Raw genomic sequence first — 6,842 nt, 5'->3', positions numbered from 1 at the left:
AGGAGGAAGAATGAGAGAAGTGCTAAATATATTGAATCTGTTACCAGTGTTCCTCTTTCAGATTATGCTGAGGATTCCAGGTACAAGTGTCATTGCTAGTTTGGGGTTTTTTTCAATTTTGGAGGTTTTTAGGTTTAGGGTGCATCCCTGATTTACAATAGTACCCTTTGGTGGGGTGTGTTTTCCACACCTGAGCCGTGTTTTTTTCGTTTTAACTTAATAACGGCTGGCACCACAATCTAACTTTTTTAACTCAATAGTTGAGAACAAATGTTGCGATGCATAGGAAATCCGTTTGTTATGAATAGGGTATGATGGAGGACAGTCAAACATCTCTTTCATAAACTATTTTTTTACAATCCGACTTTTCAAAACCATGCTATCCGGATTGGTTTCCATATTAAGACATTATATACTATGTTAAATTTAACAAATCAAACTCTTTTTATAAAAAGGTTGAATGTAAATTTCTTTAATAAACAGCTCACGGTTTTTTTTTTGAAAACTTCCCTGTCCAATTTATTACAAATAAGCTAATCTTTAAATATTAACCTTTAGATAACCTATAGACAGCACAAACAACCAATCAGGGTTTTGTGCAAATAAAAAAGAAAAAGAGATTTCCAAACTTAATTGCACTTTTATTTATAGGCAATTTAGATAATTTTAATAAAATAGGCTTTAATTTGTTTAGCAAAACATTTTGATGATCATTATCTTTATTCTTTTGTCACTAAGTCATTGGTTTTTAGAAGAACTGAGGCCGAATTTAAAGAATTTGAGCCGCGGCTTAATTATGGTTGGTTTCACCTTAAAATTGTATCAAATGTTTCAAGATTTAAGCCGGCGCTCAATTTAAATCGGGTTTTTGCGGATTTAAGCCGCGACTTAATTCTTAAAATTCGGCCTCTGAACAGCTCTTTTTCACAGTTTTTCGTAATAATGAATCGCTTGCACCTATTTTGTTTAATTAAAATGTTTAAATATTTTGTTTTAGGTCTACAACGTCCACGCTGGCAACAAATACAACAGGGGCTTCAAGTATCTTCAAAACCTCCTCACTGTTCACGGTTAGAACTATTTAGTTATTAGTTTTTACACCCTTCTCACCCTTCTACTCCTTCTCACTGTTCACGGTTAGAGCTATTTAGATATTAGTTTTTACACCCTTCTCACCCTTCTCACCCTTCTCATCCTTCTCACCCTTCTCACCCTTCTCACCCTTCTCACCCTTCTCATCCTTCTCACCCGTCTCACCCTTCTCACCCTTCTCTCCCTTCTCACCCTTCTCATCCTTCTCATCCTTCTCACCCTTCTCACCCTTCTCATCCTTCTCACCCATCTCACCCTTCTCACACTTCTCACCCTTCTCATCCTTCTCACCCTTCTCACTGTTCACGGTTAGAACTATTTAGATATTAGTTTTCACACCCTTCTCACCCTTCTCACACTAAACAATTTAGCTTAAAAAAGAAAAGCAAAGTCATTTTTCCAATTTTTTAAAGTACCATTTTTTTCACCCGCCTCATGTGTTTTTTCTTTATAACTTAATAAAATGCCTTACACTAAAACGTTCAATTTTCTTCACTTTTTCAACTCATATTCGAAAACAAATTTTTTCACAAAAAATTTTTTTGACGGGTATGGTGGAGGTTTTCAAAACACAATAAAATACCTTTTTCCTAAAGATTTCGAATTTATTTTTGTTCAATGAAAAGGCCTTCAAAAGTTTGATTACGGAGATGTATCACACTCCCATATTTCAACTCTAATGGCAAAATCATATCTTTAATATCGTATATCTATAATAGACAAAAATAGCCGAATCGAGTATAGGGTTCAGTACTTTCCACTTCAGTTCATATTTTTTTACTCCAACTCCTGGGAGCCGCACCAACAACTTGGGAACTAATTCAAATTCCTGTGAGCCGCTCCAACACCCTGAGAGCTATTTTAAAAACCTTTGAGCAGACACCGCCCCTCCCTTCCTTTAACTCTCCTCTTCATTAACTGTAAGATATTATGCAAATTATGACTTATACATGGCTTTATGATGAGGGATGAATATTAATGCAATGGGGTGAGGACATAAGCAGGGGATAAATTCAGTCAAATCTGGGTAACCAAGTAAAGTGCATGAGCTGGATACTGACTGAAGGTCAAATTATATTGTAAACATATTTTCTATATTTAGTATTCAATAAAAGGATATATTCCAAAATATTTTGAAATCCGGCTCTCTCGGTGTATTTTTAACTCAAGAAGAATAATATTGGGATAATTTACATAGAGCATTTCAACAAAGAAAATATATTTGCTACATTTTAAGGAAATATTTTAGATATTTTAATTTTATCATTAAAAACGGTAAGATCTCCTGTTTTAAGACCTCCAAGGATCTAAATAATGATATTATTGATCAATGATAAAATAATGCTATAGAACATCATAAAGAATAAAGGTTCTACGACTTCCAAAAAGTTTTATAGATGAAAGGATCTCAACGCTGGCCCCAAACTCTTCTAATAATCTAATTTAATCTAATCTAAGCTTCTAATAATCTAATATGTAAAATGTTGGTGTTTTAAACGTTGACTTTGACAAGTAAACTTCTTAAGATACGGACTTTGGCAGAACCAGAATATTCACAGCATACAAAATCATTGTTTACACCTTTGATATTTCAAACTTAGATTCTTTGATCTATAACAGAATTCTAACATAGCTTGGAATATCTATGGCCTTCGACATTGGGTTGCAAAGATATAGGGATTAAACACTCTGAGTTAACTATCTTATCTATGTTTGTTTAGATTGACAAAAAGTACGAGTTTTCAAGAAATCAGCTGATTATCGAGTTAACTATCTTATCTATCTATGTTTAGATTGACAAAAAGTACGAGTTTTCAAGAAATCAGCTGATTATCGAGTTAACTATCTTATCTATCCATGTTTAGATTGACAAAAAGTACGAGTTTTCAAGAAATCAGCTGATTATCGAGGAAACTCTAGGCGAAGGAGAATTTGGAAAGGTTGTCAGTGCTNCAAGTCACTACCCCCACAGCCCAGAGTTTTTATTCAAGTTGTCTTAGAAGAGACCCCTGATCTAGAAACCTTAGAAGAGACCCTTGATCTAGAAACCTTAAACCCCCGATCTAGAAACCCTAGAAGAGACCCCTGATCTAGAAACCTTAGAAGAGACCCCTGATCTAGAAACCTTAGAAGAGACACCCGATCTAGAAACGTTAGAAGAGACCCCTGATCTAAAACCCTTTGAAGAAACCCCTGATCTTGAAACAAGACACCCCTGATCTTGAAACAAGAGACCCCTGATCTAGAAACAAGACACCCCTGATCTAAAAATAATTTTCGATCCGTCATTTTTTCCTTGTCTTCATATAAAAACACAAATATTTGCTGATATTTCTGTTCAAATTGATGGACTTTCGCTAATTTTTTTTCCAGACAAAGGTTTTAAATTCCAGCAGCCATCATCATGTGAGTTTCCACAAAAAATTTGGGTCTGATCGGTTCGAGCGTTTTTGCATGTGGACACAAAATAGACAAACAAGCCAATTTTTTATATATTTTCTACATACATCGATATAGATAAATAATTGCCAGAATTGCTAAAAACCCATGATTCGACTGAAAACTTAAACCCGCTGTTCGGCAAGGGAGGGAACCCCCGGGCGCCATGAGCCTCCGCCGTGCAGACATGAGCCTCCCAGATTTGCCAGGCAGACCGAGCCTCCGCAATTCAGTAAGAGCCTACACTATGCAGTAAACAAGCCTCGGCTATACAGCATAGCTTCCTTGTGACTTTTGGTTTTTACATTATAAAAAGATTTTTTATAAAATAAAATTTTTTCTCTAAATGTTATCTTTTTTGCGAAAAACATGTTTATAGTTTTATAAACCACTTTACTCAGTAAAGTTTCAGTAGAAGTAAATATTTTCATTTACTGCGCCGGTTTAAGGATTCATATCTCTAATTGGATAATGAAATAGATAGAAAGATAGATGAGTCTATACTATTTCTATTGGTTCAGAATAGACAATAAACACATGACTGAACCCTGATAGGATCAGGCGCTAATGGACTCGGCATACCAGTATACTAGTAATAAATAATTAGTGACTACTTATAATAATTGATCAACACTTCTGATCTTTGATAAATTTTTTATGCAACTATTTCGAAAAAAATACAAAAAAAATCTTTACTTCATGTAAAAAACCAGGAGTTTTAAGGAAACTATTCTGTATAGCAGAGCACGTGGATTTAAAGGTTCTGTCAATATTCCAGAAAGCTGCAATTTCTCCTTTTACACATAATTTTTCAGCCTTCTTTCTTAAATACTTTTGTGCCGGCATATACGTTTTGAATAAAAAGTATTAAACAAACAAATCCTTCAGTTTAAAAATTGTTAAATTATAGACCAAAACGCGTATGATTTTAAATAGAAGAAACCGAATGCCTCTAACTCTGGTTAGTCTGGCGTGAGAGGCGTATTTACTGTTCCATCCCTAGTACGACTTGTACATAAATTTCATTAAAAAAGACAAAAATTGATTAGATTGTGAGTATTAAACGGGATTGTCAAATGTTGTTTCTAGGTAATATATAAACCTGAGCAACGTCGGGCACTCCAGCCTTTATTGACTATTTACAACTACTTTACAGGGTTCCCTGTACAAATTTTGCACAAACATCCAACACTTGTAAATTATATTTATACAAGCTGGAGTTCCCGACGTTGTCCAGGTTTATGTTATAATATATCATCATAAATTCAAATTTAAATGTGTTTAGCCTATACATGAGGTCAGAGCTAGTATTTATATTAATATTTATTTGCTTTCCAGGCTACAGCAGGGTAGCTGTTAAAATGCTCAAACCAAACCATGGAGCATCAGAACTACAGGTAACAAGTAATCAGAACTACAGGTATAACAAGTAATCAGAACTACAGGTATCAAGTAATCAGAACTACAGGTAACAAGTAATCAGAACTTCAGGTATAACAATCAATTAGAACTACAGGTATAACAATTAATCAGAACTCCAGGTATAATAATTAATCTGAACTACAGGTATAACAATTAATCAGAACTACAGGACTAACAATTAATCAGAACTACAGGTGTAACAATTAATCAGAACTACATGTATAAAAATTAATCAGAACTACAGGTATAACATTATTCAGGATGTTGATCTCTGAGTATAATCTCCTCAAGGAGGTTGATCTCCCTTAAAATATATATATATATTATTCATCTAGGATCTCCTATCTGAATAAAATCTCCTAAAGAAGGTTGATCACTCTTCTCCTATATAATATAAATATGTATATGTATCGATCCTGAAGAATGCACGAGCATGAAACATAATGTTGATACAATAAAACTTCAAATCATGTAGTGTAGTTATCCGAGCTGACCGGACGTGTCTTTGTGAGCTCCCGGATTAAACTGACCGACAACCCAACACCGGGTTAACTTATTCACATGCTCCATATTATGTGAAAACACAAACACTCAGATAACTTGTTTAGTGCATTTATTTCCAGTAAAAAATATTTCTACTAGACTCAAAATGACTGACACAAAAATAGACATGGGTCTTATAAGCGATTTAGTAAAAAAATTGGNTTAAGATTTTCGGTCTTACCTAAATATTCACATATAAATGTACACATATATATGTTAGCTATACCAAGCCCAACTGCTGGACCAAAATGGCTGAAATCTGTTGAACTTCTTTAAAACCAAATTTTTTCTTAAAAATCAAATTTATTTTCAAAAATCAAAGTTTCCTTGTTAAATTAAAATTTTTAATTTCCCGGGCGACGCCAGGCACTCCAATTTGTATTAAATATTATTAAAATTAATATTCAAGGTTTTTCAAAGCAATATCTACGTAATGTCAATATAAGTGTGAAACTTTCTTATCGAAAATGACGAGTCATTTTGAAGCAGTAAATAGACAAACAGTAGCAAATTATAAAAACATCATTTATACAAGAAAAACTTGAAAAAAATCAAAACTCATTCAGTAATTGACGTTTTAAATAAAACATTGATTATAAGGGAAGGTCGATTTTGCTATTTATTCAAAACATTTTGACAAAAGATGGGTCCGTTTTCGATATTTTAAAAATTGTATTTTTTTGCTCATAATTTGCTTTATTTTTAAGGGTTTTTAAATTTTTCATTTAGCGTTTATGAACTCGGTGTTTCATGACAGATATTTTAATACCTAGCTAGATTTATTTTGATAATTTAATTTAATTTACACGTATTAAAAAATCTAATTTAGACTTTAAAAACTGCACAAAAGATTCAAATTTTTTTTTTAATATTCAATAAAGATTACTTGAGAGCCAAGAAAGGTGGATTTAAGCAGTTTTATTAAAAAAGCGAAAACTGCGAAATAGGCGTGTTTCATGTTCATTGGACTTTTTAAAATCATAACTTGAGAATAAAAGTAGTCTTTCTATTTCGGAGTTTTCTGGTTATTACCGTAGAATTATTCAAATTTTTTTCAACATTGTGGCATGCAAGATTTATGTTGTATCTTGGTCGTCATGGTTTGTAATTGTAACTTATATTGAATCATAAAGTTGTTAATAAGATTCATGTTTTTTTAATAAAACATTTCTTACGCAGGAGGAGGCTATTTGGAAATTCATTTCTTAATTGAACTTAGTTCATTTGTTCAGTTTTTTAGTTTCCACTTAAAGAGTTATAATTTAATCAAGACAGGAATATGTACTGTTTTTATTTTATTTCTAATTTCAGAACTTTTCTCCGGAATTGTCGAAACCTATTTCAAG

At 32.9% G+C, this 6,842-nt stretch overlaps 1 long non-coding RNA gene across 2 annotated transcripts; it reads left to right on the top strand.

Moving 5' to 3' along the window:
• On the top strand, positions 1–3,038 carry LOC111717551 (uncharacterized). 2 transcript variants are annotated; one of them, XR_002768810.1, is made up of 3 exons: positions 1–80; positions 998–1,070; positions 2,958–3,038. It is a non-coding gene; the product is annotated as an uncharacterized LOC111717551 (long non-coding RNA). The 2 variants fall into 2 exon arrangements; XR_002768811.1 differs by lacking the exon at positions 2,958–3,038 and adding an exon at positions 2,814–2,858.
• The last annotated feature ends 3,804 nt before the right edge of the window (positions 3,039–6,842 follow it).

The sequence above is a fragment of the Eurytemora carolleeae genome, unplaced genomic scaffold, assembly GCF_000591075.1.
Source record: "Eurytemora carolleeae unplaced genomic scaffold, Eaff_2.0 scaffold2737, whole genome shotgun sequence".
Classification (NCBI taxonomy): Eukaryota; Metazoa; Arthropoda; class Copepoda; order Calanoida; family Temoridae; genus Eurytemora; species Eurytemora carolleeae.
Note: the sequence above shows the minus strand (reverse complement) of the source record. Positions and strands in the feature narration are given on the sequence as shown.